We start from the raw sequence: 15,097 nt of genomic DNA on the forward strand, positions 1-15,097 counted from the left end.
AGCAGTAGTAGCAGCAGTAGCAACAGTAGCAGCAGTAGTAGCAATAGCAGCAGTAGCAGCAGTAGCAGCAGTAGCAGCAGTAGCAGCTGTAGCAGCAGTAGCACCAGTAGCAGCAGTAGTAGCAGTAGTAGCAGCAGCAGCAGCAGCAGCAGCAGCAGTAGCAGCAGAAGCAGCAGAATCAGCAGTAGTAGCAGTAGTAGCAGTAGTAGCAGTAGCAGCAGTAGCAGCAGTAGCAGTAGTAGTAGGTAATAGTAGTAGTAGTAGTAGTAGCAGTAGTAGCAGTAGTAGCAGTAGTAGCAGTAGCAGCAGTAGCAGGAGTAGCAGTAGTAGCAGTAGTAGCAATAGTAGTAGTAGTAGTAGTAGTAGTAGTAGTAGTAGTAGTAGTAGTAGTAGCAGTAGCAGTAGCAGTAGCAGCAGCAGCAGCAGCAGTATAGTAGCAATAGCAATAGAAGTAGCAGTAGCAGCAGCAGAAGCAGTAGCAGTAGTAGTGGTAGCAGTAGTTGTAATATCTCAAAATAAAAATACTGCTGTAACTTGAGGCTAAAGTTATCTTTAAATCCGTCAATAGTTTAAATAAGAAAATAATTTCGAAAGAAAGTTCGATGCAGTTCTGACGTATTGTATTGAGCCAAATAATGCTGATGAATTACTGTATTAAAAGCAGGATAAAACATGTCTTCTTTCTAAACCTTAAACTTTACACCGCAGCAATTTTAAATAGTGAATATATTGTATATATTGTCAGATAATTCATACATTCCTAGACATCACTGTGTAGTTAATAGAAGTGTCAGTTTGTTACCGCAATACTTAAACATTGTTAGTATGCACATACAAAATAAATGGTTCAAATATGATGCGACGCAAGTACAGTCGAACATCATTTAGGTGAGTAGTCGTCTACATTATATTAGCCGCTGATTATATCTACCGCCTCACCTGATTAAACCAATAATGGCTGACTGCTGATTCACTGAAATCAATGTATTGGAAAACTTGAGAAATACTTCCTTCATATTGGATGACAGTTTAGTAAGGTCATCTAAAATTATATGCACATTAATAGTTCCATTGAACTATCGTGGTAGAAAATACATACTAAAAAAGAAATGTTCTTAAGTTAAACATTATATATTTTACAATGATTGTGAAGAAAGCTATGATAGCTTATACTAAATCACTCTCGTTGGCACGATGTTGCGCGAGAGTGTGGTCTTGTGTTGTGGGGGAGACCGGGGTATCCGGAGAAAACCCACTTGTCCAAACGCACATGCGCCCTGGCTGGGAATCGAACCCGGGTCGCCTTGGTGAGAAGCGAGGGCGCTAACCACTGCGCTAGCCGGAAAACCTTTTCTTTTTCGAGTCCGTTTCCTGGAAAGAACCAAAACTGATGTTCATTGCAAGACCGTATGAGAAAGTCCCCCTAGTTTAGCTTAACTAGCATTGGAAGAAATTACATTAACGTTAACAACAAGGATATGTTAAAGTTAACATTGGCACAGTTGCGCTTACTATAATGCTGTTGAAACAGTCTCAGTAAAACCGAGACTGCGATTTACATACTTCGAAAGTCACTTGATTTGTATTAACAGTCTCAATAAAACCGAGACTGCGATTTACATACTTCGAAAGTCACATGATTTGTATTAACAGTCTCAATAAAACCGAAACTGCGATTAACATACTTCGAAAGTCACATGATTTGTATTGCCAGTCTTAATAAAACCGAAACTGCGATTTACATACTTCGAAAGTCACATGATTTGTATTAACAGTCTCAATAAAACCGAGACTGCGATTTACATACTTCGAAAGTCACATGATTTGTATTGCCAGTCTTAATAAAACCGAGACTGCGATTTACATGCTTCGAAAGTCACATGATTTGTATTAACAGTCTCAATAAAACCGGGACTGCGATTTTCATCTTTCGGGAGTTACATGATTGGTATGAACAGTCTCGAGAAACCGAGATTTCGGAAGTATTCGTGTCTGTAAGATCTCGAAATTTGATGACATCGACAAAAATGCCTTAATGAAATTGAACCATTAACCTTGCCTGATGTCGCCGTATAAGTTTGGTATCATTTGAAAGGTTGTTCAAAGCTAATAACCAAAATGAAAAAAATGATAAATGTTTCACCCAAAGCGTATTAAACATAAAATTACTACAGTATGCAGTTGCCTCATTATTTCATATGAAAACGGACTTAACTTCCATATTTTACAATCAATGAATGCCAACACTTATGACGGGGGTGGGGGGGTATTTTTGTTTCGGTAAATGTTTTACATTTTCTTTTTTCTGCAAACAAACCCCCTTTGAAATGATATTCAATTAACAAGGGGTCACCAGGCATTTGAAGTTCATGTATGTGTAGGTCGTATTCCTTATACGGTTATTTCATTGAAACATGCATTTATAATGGAACTGGATTTTGACTCATCTACATACATCGTCATCAGTTTTTACAGGGTCTTGTTCGTGTTTTGGAACCATTTTTCCCGGTAAAGCATCGGAAAACTCTTAAAGATGCACTCCTACTTCCAAATGAGATATAACACAATTAATAATATTGTTTTAATATTCCAAAATGGATGAATAAATGTCGAAAACAATGGTTCCCATGACGGATGCCGAATTTAATTTGAAAGAAATGAGCATAAAACATTATGAGACTGTAGTAGACCACAGTAAATCTTTTACCATTCACCAATCATTTCATATTTTTGCGATTTCTTCTATTAAATACATGGTTACATTCTTGTTATCAGTGATCAACATTTTCCATAAATGCATTATTTAGTAAGGAGTTAAAGGTTTATTACTCAGAATTTATATTTGTTTATACATGTGTATTTATTGATTTTGAATAAGAGTGTCACTTTAAACGATATCTACCAGACTCTTTGATACCGAAATTGCAGAAAAAAATACACTTACACTTAAAAAATATTCTGGTTTAATTCTGGTGAAGCAACGCCGGTACAGTCAAGGAAAATAAAAACTGACAACAAAACCACACGCCCACAAGGATTCATGCACAACCACAAGGATAGCCTAACCTTAAACCCTTTTGTTGAATCACGTTACCAACGCTATTCAAAATTGTGGACTTCAAGGACAACATTTGAGCGTATATCAACATTGGCCGTTAGTATTTTCCTTTAAAGGAAATTAATAATTTAACTTGATTCATAATAAAAATGAGTAATTTTTGTAATTAACTGACCTTTGGCAATATAGTAACCAATATGTCATTCAGAAACAAACGGCCCGACTAACCTACATGCTCAACCGCACCGCTCCTGTTTCAAAGATGTCCGGGGTATTTATCGTCCGGTTTCAATCCTAGCTTTGAAGTTTCCCGGCCTGGGCAGAATTAGTTTCCTTTTGATTAGTAAAAATATGTGTTCTTTGAATAGTCGGGGTTTCGCTATAAGTTTGTGGTATTGGCAATGGCTTGGCATTTCCGTAGTGTTTCTAAGATTTCCTGTGGAGAAAAAGTTAAATAAGTCATATGAGAATTGGCAGTTTTCCCATTACTAGTATAAGTTAAAACTGAATTCTGTTTTGATAGTTTCATACTGAAAATTTCTACGAAAGGATAATACAGATACATGCAGCCATTCCCAGTTTTAGTTCGATTGAAATACAGTTGAGGTATTGTCATAGCCTTGGGGTAGTTGTCGTCATCATCAACATCATCATCAGCAGCAGCAGCAGCAGCAGCAGTAGCAGTAGCAACAGCATCATCATCATCATCATCATCATCGTCCTCGGCGTGCACAAACATTAATGTTGGCCAATATTCCCAGACACAATTCACACATGTAAAACAAGGCACGTAACTTTAGTCAGCATCACCCTCATATTCATCATGATCATTATCGTCAGCAAAATCATCATTATCATAATTAACAAACAAATCGAACAATAGATAACCTATTTTGGGACTTTCAGAAAGTCAAACCACTATGGAATGCCTTAAATGCACACTCACAGATTAACCGTTTTGACATCTGTTTATTTTAGCCAATTTATGCAAAAATGCAAGAAAACCAGTGATATTAGACTGCTGACAAAACATCGGACCGCAGATTTTCATATTAAAGTTTAAAAAATGATGTTTTATGCATTTTCTTAAACCGTTAGTAAGGATTTTTAGCCATAAAACAATAATTTTCGAACGGAAATATGAAAATCTGCGATCAGATCTTTTGTCAGCAGGCTTATATCACTGGCTTGCAGATATTAACACAGAAATTGGCTCATTCCAAGGCCAAACCTAAAAGTTGTTAAAACGGTAAATCTGTGAGAGTGCAGCTTTAAACTACTTGGATATCATACCCATTTACGATCCATAAATATCGTTATTACAAAAGAAATAGCTTTTTTCGTTATCCATATCAAACCTAAACACACATTAAAATGTATTTTTCTTTTGTTATTAATGAAATTCTGTATATTCTCAATGAAAAACAGAAACTCCATCCCATCATTCAATGCCTATAACAATACTTAACTCTCAGACATAAATCTGAAGGACATACGATATTTTAGGTTTTGCACTTCAAAACGATAGAACTGATTCCCACACTCTCAAATGGAATGTATTGAAATTATGATTTTAAAATAACTACACTATTCGATTGTATACAGAACCAAAACGCATATTAATACAGCTGAACCTCGTTTGCTCGAACTCGCATGGCTCGAATTCCTCGTAGGCTCGAACAGGATGGGAGCACCGATATCTATTGACTGAAGGTCAGCATTCCCGTTTGGCTCGAATTTTCCGAGGCTCGAGGTATTTTCGCCGGTCCCCGGGAGTTCGAGCCATCGGGGTTCGACTGTAGTATAGAAAGTATAAGTATATAATGAAAGCATGAATAAGAAAATGGGACGTGTGTGCCTGCGTGCGTTTGTGCTTGCGTGCTTGCTTGCGTGCGTATGTGCGTGCGTACGTATGTGTTCGTAACTGCGTGGGTATTTTTTTGTTTTTCTGAAAATATGAAACAGCATAGATAGGTTTTTTTTTATATATAATGTGATTGTTGTTGTTCTGTTATTCAGTTATTATACTATATATGTACAAAATAAATGAGAAAAAAAGAGCAGCATCATTATCGTCATCTGCAGAAGATCGTCGTCGTTACAATCATCATCACCATCACCATCATTATCATAATACAAACTTTTTATGTTTTACTTAATTTTCGATCGATTGTCACGAAAACTAGCCGATTATTATAGAACTAAACTTAAGCCAGTTTCCCTGCAAAAAAACTATAGTATCTGGTTTCGGCTAGAGGCGACCCTTTATTTTATTTTGGATCGCGTCTGATTCATACTAAATTTTAAGCAGCATCTTATGGATTGTTTCAACTTTGTCATGTGAAAACAACTTTATTTATTCTCGAGTAATTAAACCCGAACCTCGAATAAACTTTTTTTGTCATTAAGATTTTGATTTGAAACAAAAGCAATTGTTGGCGGATGTCTGCTTGTTGACATTTAACCTATATAAACTTTATGCTGGGAATGTTTGAAGATCATTCAAAAAATTTGAGTACTTCAAAATGAGAACATATTTACAAGTACTGCTATGTTGAGCCTTATTTTGAAAACAAACGAGTTCGACACACACGTAAGGAATTCGTTTGTACTCCGCATGTGTATGTTTGTGAAGAATTTGTGTGAACACCTGACATATATGTGTGTGAATAAATCGTGCAAAGTTCTCACATGTATGTGTGTGAAAAATTCGTGTAAATTTATCGCATGTATTGGTGTAAAGAATTCGTGTGAATTCCTGACATGTATGTGTGTCTGACATGTATGTGTGTGTGAAGAATTCGTGTGAATTCCTGACATGTATGTGTGTGTGAAGAATTCGTGTGAATTCCTGACATGTATGTGTTTCTGACATGTATGTGTGTGTGAAGAATTCGTGTGAATTCCTGACATGTATGTGTGTGCGAAGAGTTCGTGTGAATTCCTGACATGTATGTGTGTGCGAAGAATTCGTGTGCATTCCAGACATGTATGTGTGTGTGTGAAGAATTCGTGTGAATTCCTGACATGTTTGTGTGTGTGAAGAATTCGTGCGAAGTTCTCACATGTTTGTGTCCACACGCCCAAATATGTCACAACTCGCAGATGTGACATATTCGTTTGCCATTTATTGAATGATTTAATAACGTATGTATTTCTAAGAGAAAGAAAACTAGGCCATTATTTTTATCAGACAATGAGTCTAACTTAAATGGACTCGGTTCTTGCGGTCAAGTGGTCGAGCGTGCGTGAGTGCGTAGGTTGTATGTTGGTAAGATGGGATGGGATGGCGTTTGTGCGAATATGAATGAAAGATTGCATACGTTTGTGTGCACGTGTAAATGCTTTATAGATTGGGTATGATTATAAGCTCGCGTATTTGAGGGCATGTCGATATGTTAAGATTCTTTGTTTGTTTGATTCGGATTGGAAACGCCGAGTGTCCCCTATCGTATACATAAATAATTTAAAGAATACAATTATCATAGACCATTTTCAATAATTATGAACATTCAATTCTATCTTATTTTGCGTATAGTGTAATATTGCCTAATGTTATCGTTTGCCTGTTTTACTAGATAAATGATATCTCTCACTGACTCGTATTGAACATGTGACGTTGCTTTTTATTTCATTTTTTATCATGTGATGAATTCGTTCAGAAGACCAAAAACAAACTATTTTTTATCTCACGGCTGTATATAGCATTACGTTTTATTAAGTTAAACAAAAACGTATCTTTATTAAAATGAAGTTATCTATATATAAATTGCCTTGTAAAAGTAACTGCATGAATAATATCCTATAAAGAAATTCGGCTGTTAGTGTTAAATATTGCTTTTCATCTCACATAAGCATGACGTTTGATCTTTTTAAACTTACGCAGATAATTGCCGACATATTATTTTTCATATTTTTTGTATGCATTTTGTCAGAAATGTGATAAAATGTTGAATGTCTGGATTCGGTATATACAGTCAAACTACGAACGTTCGAACAGGCGGTCGCCCGAGGTCGGAGCTTGGTCCCGAACATTTTACCTTCTATTTTCATATAAAATGTACTGACGCTGCATCGAAACCGAAATAAGTCGAGGAGTCGAGCACAATACCCGGCCCAAAATGCACAAATCATGCTCAAAACCTTATGGTTCCCTCGAGGTCATAATTTCACACTTTTTCCCGAACGAGTGTTCCAAAATGAACAAACAATGGCTATGTGCAAAGTATTTTGGCCGGTTGCATAATCATATCACAAATAAAATGAGTGTAAGTTATAGAACAAACCTGTAGTTGCTAAGTTTCTAGCCATTTATGATTCTTGAAAATAATATGTACAGGTAATAACAGGGTGTTGACACGGCTAATATATTTAAAGATGCACTCTTACTCCCAAATAAGATGTACCACAATTGAAACAAATGTTTTAATACACCAAAAAGGATGAATGCATTTCGAAAACATTTGTTCTTATGAAGGATACTGCGTTTTATTTTCAATAAATGTGCAGAAAACACAGTATTTCAAGTTTTCAACTTTATGAGACGATAGTAGATCACAGTAAATCTTTCAGCACTCACTAATCATTTAATGTATTTGCGTGTTCAGCTATTAAATACATGGTTACAATCGTGTTATCTGTAATGAGTTTTTTCCGTAATTACACTATTTAGTAACAAGTTAAAGGTTTAACACTCAAAATTTTAGTTTGTTATAAATGTGTATGTATTGAATTTGAATAAGACTGTCACTTTAATGAAACATCATTAAGGAGAGAAATCACCATTTCTGGGTGAAATTATCATTTATAATTACCCACTACAATTGAAGGACAAACATTTGCTCTTATTGCGATCGCAAAATGAGCATTTAAATATGTCAAAAGCAAGGATTGCCTTACTTCAACGTTTGCTTAAGCCGCTGTTTAATATCTCCATCTTTGCTTAAGTGGCGTGCGCTCAAGTGTTTCGGCGAATAGTTATTTCAGTAATCAGTGAATAACTACTCATCTCTTGTTTTTATCAGGAAACCAGTAATAAAGAATCAATTAATAAGTATAATTATCTTTCAAAGAATGTCATTTGTTTTCATTTTATTACAAACTCAAATAGATGGTTGGAATAACTCGCACCTGTGAAAACTGTATTATAGATTATTAATCTGCCGAATTTTGGCAATGGCCATATTTTAATAGCTGTACCAGCCATGTACTGGCCAATGATTTCGATTGTCTCTTTAAATTATCTTCACTGTCACGAAATATTGACATTGGAGGGTATTTATGGTTGTTTGCAGTCTTATAAAGCAATATTTTATGCCAGTTTTGTGTGCTTGAGATGACGATTTTAGATTAATAAATTGCGCGCCAATTTAAGAGCTTCATATATTTCAACTTGTTTAAATTACATGAGTTTAGCAAGTCTTTAAAAATGAAATTGACGTTTTAAACCTCTGACTCATATTTTCAGTGCCTTTTAAGTCGAACAGAAGATCATGTTTCTCAATTTAAAGGTGCACTCTCACAGATTTACCGTATTGATAACTTTTTTATGTTAAGCTTGAAGTTTGCAAAAATGAAAATGTGGACTAATATCGAACTGGACAGGACTAAACAGACACTCTTGTATTTTTGACGTTGCTCTGAATGGCAATTGTAACGCCGTATTTCGGAAGTAGGTAGCTTAAATATAAAGAAAAAAAACTCGATATATTTTCGTTTCAACGAATTTGTTAGCGATCGTGTTCCAGTATTACATGGATGCATGCATGTACATGTCAGCAACGATTTCAACTTGCGAGCTTGTTTGACAGAACAGGGGCCATGATAACAAACAGTCTTAAGTCCATGACTAGACTAGACAAAGAAACGCACAATTTTCTCTTTGGGGAGGGCCGTAACTGATGTTGGCAGAACTCGTCGCCCAGTCCCTTTGCATGCTTGATTTTATAATGTTGGTTTAAATATTGTGTTAAAATTTGCATTGATATTCTCATTGTCAAATGTGTTCTCATGCAATAAAATATTATTAAATCAAACCTTCTGACATTTTGTTTCTGTTAAAATACAAAATAAAACCAAAAACCATTTCACACTTTTTTTGCAATTGAATGTATAAAGAATATACGCTAAAATAACTAGAAGGCTACAGTAATTAAAATATATAGACGTATGAATATGTTTCTTAAAAAAATTTGTTGAAATAAAAAAAAATAAGAGGGCATCTTATATAGAATATATGATTCCATAACTAAATAGAAAGATACAGTAATTAAGACATATGAATATGTATCTTAAAATAAGTGGACATCAAATATATGCCATATTGAATCGGCCACTTATTGCTCTTAAAAGCCACTAAGTCCACACTTATAAAATTAGTCAAACTACTAGAACTAATCCTTGTACTAAGATTTAATTTCCACGTAAAGTTATTAAGGATCTTTTAAGAAAAATGACAGATGAATGTTTTTTTGTCTATATTGGCCCGTTTAAAGTGAAGACAATAGAAAAGTATGCACGATTTAATAATCCCTGTTTAAGAGGTCATGACTTTATATCAAGTTTTTAATGGCTTAAAAACGTATGTTGTGGTCGAGAAACACGTGTTAAATCATAACCTCTCGTTTAAGCGTTTCCTAGAATGACAGTGTAAACCCTAAAGCTTGCATAAATGGAAAATGTGGACTAAAAATTGTATCCAACTGGATAAGACTAAACATACACTCCTGTATTTCTTTAAGTTGCTTTGCAGGGCCTTTGTGAAGCCGTATTTCGGCAGCAGGCGGCTTAAATTTAGATAAAAAATGTAAAAAAATCGATTCATTTTCGTAGCAACAAACTTGTTAACCATCGTGTTCTAATATTACACGAATGCATGCAAGTACATTTCGGCAACGATTTTAACTTGCGAGATGGGTTGAAATAACAGGGGCCATGATTACAAAAACAGTCCTTATGCACCAGTCAATTGTAACCACGCCACCACCCCTCCCCCCAGATCCGGAGGTATTTCGGGGATAGCCGGGGAAATGGGCCGTTTTTTACCTTCCGGGTAACCCCTCAGTGCCGGGTGAATGCGGTGGTTTTGTCTTCGTGCCAAAAATAGCAGGGAATGGACCTTGCCTAGGGTCCCTGGGGTGCGGGGGGATTTGGCGAGGATTTTACCAGCAGTTCGTCACCGCAGGGCGGGAATTTTACCCGGGCTTTGCTGGACCGAAAGTCAGAGGGGGTCCGTGGCTTCAGTTGACTGGTACATATATCGGAGACTAGGCTAGGCAAAGAAAAGCACCAAGAAATCATATGTTCTATTATCCATGTATGCTGCTTAATATAATATTGTGTGTATATTCAATTAGTTCATTTGTAAGTTTTGCAAGAGGTGAAAAATAAGGTATATGCAAAATGTTTTATAATATCCATAATACAAATAATTCGTATACTATAAGAAAAGTCATTCACCATATCGCCATACAGTTTAACTAGTAAAACTGTCATAATTATTTTAAGTATCTTGCTTTATTGCTTGATGTTCTTCTATTCATGTACACACAGTTAATTTTGGTTTCACGAATGGTAATACTTTGTTCTGTATGCGTCCACCTGTAAATACTGAACATGATATTTGTCCACATGGGCCATGACCTTATGGATGTTATGCAAATACAACTGTATTATTGAAAAAAAATAAAAAATACGTACTTGAGCAATTTGAATAGTAATAAAATTCATCAAATATCATCATCAATACTGCAGCAAAAGGAAAGTTACAGTGATATAAAGATTAACCGTTTTGAATATTGATTCTGAGTTCAGTACTTGGTTTCAGTTTTTCAATTTCATTTCATCATTTTAAGGTCAAACTTTATTGTATGGTGGCTGATACCTGCCATTTCGAATTTTCGCTAGATTGTTATTTTCGCCCCGTCACTTGGCATACTTTTGTATCGTTGTAGTGCCGCTTGACATTCCATCGTATTTTCGTTCTTGGGCCCGCCACTTAGCATTCTGTCGTATTTACCCCCCCCCCCTCTTTTGCATTTGGTTGTTTCTTCGCCCCGCCACTTGGCATACTGTCTTATTTCCCCCCGCCACCTGGCATAATTTCACAATGTCGTATTTTCCCCCCGCCACTTGGCATAATTTCGCAGTGTCGTATTCCCCCCCCCCCCCGCCACTTGGCATAATTTCGCAATGCCGTATTTTCCTCCCGCCACTTGGCATAATTTCGCCATGTCGTATTCCCCCCCCCCGCCACTTGGCATAATTTCGCAATGTCGTATTTTCACCCCTCCACTTGGCATACTTTCGCATTGTCGTATTTTTATCCCTCCATTTGTCATACTTTCGCATGGTCGTATTTTCACCCCTCCACTTGGCATACTTTCGAATTGTCGTATTTTCATCCCTCCATTTGTCATACTTTCGCATGGTCGTATTTTCACCCCACCACTCGTCATACTTTCGCATTGTCGTATTTTCGCCCCGCCACTCGTCATACTTTCGCATTGTCGTATTTTCACCCCTCCATTTGTCATACTTTCGCATTGTCGTATCTTCGCCCCACCACTCGGTATACTTCTTGTATTTTTGTATTTTCGCACCGACAATTGGCATACTTTCGCATTGTCGTATTTTCAACACGCCACGTAGCATACTTTCGTTTTGTCGTATTTTCTACCCGCCACTTGGCAATCTTTCGTTATGTCGTATTGTCACACCTTCACTTGGAATACTTTCGTACTGGCGTATTTTCGTCCCGCCATTCGACACACTTTCGCATTGTCGTATTTTCACCCCTCCTTTTGCCATACTTTCGCATTGTCCTATTTTCGCCCCGCCACTCGTCATACTTTCGTTTTGTCGTATTTGCACCCCTCCACTTGGCATACTTTCGTAATGTCGTATTTTCACCCCTCCATTTGTACTTTCGCATTGTCGTATTTTCGCTCCGCCACGTGGCATACTTTCGTTTTGCCGTATTTTCGCCCCGCCACTTTGCATATTTTCGTTTTTCTTGAATTTTCACCCCTCCTCTTGGCTCGTTTTGTCTTTTTTTCGCCCCGCCACTTGGCATACTTTCGTATTGTCGTGTTTTCACCCCTCCTCTTGGCATACTTTCGTTTTGTCGTATTTTCGCCGCGCCACTTGGCATACTTTCGTGTTGTCCTATTTTCACCCCTCCACTTGGCATACTTTCGTTTTGTCGTATTTTCGCCCCGCCACTTGGCATACTTTCGTATTGTCGTATTTTCACCTCTCCATTTGTCACTTGGCATACTTTCGTTTTGTCGTATTTTCGCCCCGACACTTGGCATTCTTTCATTTTGTCGTATTTTACCCCTGCACTTGTCACTTGGCATTCTTTCGCATTGTCGTATTTTCACCCCTCCACTTGCCATATTTTCGCATTGTCGTATTTTCGCCCCGCCACTCGGCATACTTTCGTTTTGTCGTATTTTCACCCCTCCACTTGGCATACTTCCGTTTTGTGGTATTTTCACCCCCCCCCTCGTTTTATCGTATTTTGGCCCCGTCACTTGGCATTCTTTCGTATTATCGTATTTTCACCCCTCCGACTGGCATACTCTCGTTTTGTCGTATTTTCACCTCGCCACTTGACATACTTTTGTTTTGTCGTATTTTCACCCCTCCATTTGTCATTTGGCATACTTTCGTTTTGTCGTATTTTCACCCCTCCATTTTTCACTTGGCATACTTTCGTTTTGTCGTATTTTCACCCCTCCACTTGGCATACTTCCGTTTTGTGGTATTTTCACCCCTCCTCTTGACATACTTTCGTTTTATCGTATTTTGGCCCCGCCACTTGGCATTCTTTCGTATTGTCGTATTTTCACCCCTCCGACTGGCATACTTTCGTTTTGTCGTATTTTCACCCCGTCACTTGACATACTTTTGTTTTGTCGTATTTTCACCCCTCCATTTGTCATTTGGCATACTTTCGTTTTGTCGTATTTTCACCCCTCCATTTGTCGCTTGGCATACTTTCGTTTTGTCGTATTTTCACCCCTGCATGTCACTTGGCATACTTTTGTTTTGTCGTATTTTCACCCCTCCATTTGTCACTTGGCATACTTTCGTTTTTTTCGTATTTTCACCCCTCCATTTGTCACTTGGTATACTTTCGTTTTTGCGTATTTTCTCCCCACCACTTGGCATACTTTCGTTTTGTCGTATTTTCGCCCCTCCATTTGACATTCTTTCGCATTGTCGTATCTTCATCCTCTCACTTGGCATACATTCACATTGTGGTATTTTCACCTCGCCACGTGGCATACTTTCGTATTGTCGTATTTTCACTTCGCGAACATATGAAATGACAGAAATCAGACTCCATAAAATTACTGTAATCAATAGACAGCGTTAAATTGGGAAACCAAACACAGGCATGTGGTCACCAATACGGGCGAAATAAGTATCTCATTAGGTCAAAATTGGATTTATTTGATACTTTGTACCTTACGGAGGTTGTAGTTATCAGCATGATATGGCTGTACGTCCGTACGTCTGTGTATATGATTGCTCTTTATCAAGTGAACGCGTGCCAAGGTTATCATGTTATCTTGGGGCAATCACTTCATGCGATGAGCTTAGATCATGCTTATCAGACATGTGCAGTACTGGGCCGTAAAATTGAAAGTTTTGATAAGTTTAAGTGTGTGTGTGTGTGTGTGCGTGTGCGTGTGCGTGTGCGTGTGTGTGTGTGCGTGTCTGTGTTTTTGTGTTGGGTCTTAGATTCTCACTGGTGATATATTTATGACAGATGCACAACTCGTATAAAATGTGATTTTAAATATCAATGGCAAAGGCGACTCCAGCATTTGGCGGTAGGAGGGGATAGAGAAACATGGGAACATGCCCTAAACCCCTCCCCTCCAACACCCCGTACCCATTACACCCAGTCCGTATTGCTTAAAGAAAGATCGTAAAAGTGACTGAAGTTTTCTAGTGAATAACTTAATTATAAAAGGTTTATACGTGATGTATACATTCTATGAATAAAAACCCAGCATTAGCTAGCGAGAAAATAATTGTGTGTATACATCAATGTATTTTTATACAGGCATTTGCCATTTAGCCTGGATGGTAAAGGCAGAGAAGTTAAAACGATTTCCCAATTTCGTTTAATAACATAGACGGACCATACCGCTTAAAGTTAGTGGCTTGTATTATTAGTTACACTGTTAGTAGCTGGTTGGGTATGTGACATACTCCCCCAGTGGTTGCATACCATGCGAGAACAAACCCCAGGGAACGGCGAAAATATCTCGAGGGTACGAAAATTCGAGCCAAGCGGGAATGATTACCTTAAGTTGATAAAAATCGGTCCTTAACATCCAGGTCGAGCCAAATAGGAATTCGAGCCAACAGGGTTTGACTGCATATGTAAAATACTGTTTCAAGTTAGCGGCTAGTATATTAGAATATTTTTTTGTACAGAAAAAAAAAACATTTTAAAAATTCAGGGAATCCCAATTGATATATTAAGACTGAACATATATATATTTCAATTTTTACGGAAAACCGATCGCAATTTTTGATAAAATGATAACATAAAATTATGTCAATGTTTAAATATGCGCCCAGCATAACTATGTTATAGTTTTCTTTGCCAAATTTTACAAAATGATCTAATATTGTTAATCAATTGTGGCCCAGGTGTTTTGCGTATCGAATTAATATTTAATGCCGATTTTCAATCATAATATATAATTATTTTTCTGTAGATATGTTAGAGCTCTTTCTTTTATATTAACATTTTAAACAGTTTGTTGCAATACGATAATATTAAATTAAAATTTAAGAAAAGAATACCTTAAATCTTATTGTTACAACTGGCTAACAAAACAAAGGTTTGAACCATTGTGGTCATTATCTTTTAGAAAAACTAGTACAAAAAGTATAAGTATAGACTTATATATACCATGCCTTTTTATGATCAAGATGAAATTATAAGGAAATATCTATATGAACTTATATATTTCTACTAATACTTCTTTGTTGACCATGACCCAACACGGC

Source organism: Mya arenaria, chromosome 13 (assembly GCF_026914265.1).
Source record: "Mya arenaria isolate MELC-2E11 chromosome 13, ASM2691426v1".
Lineage (NCBI taxonomy): Eukaryota > Metazoa > Mollusca > Bivalvia > Myida > Myidae > Mya > Mya arenaria.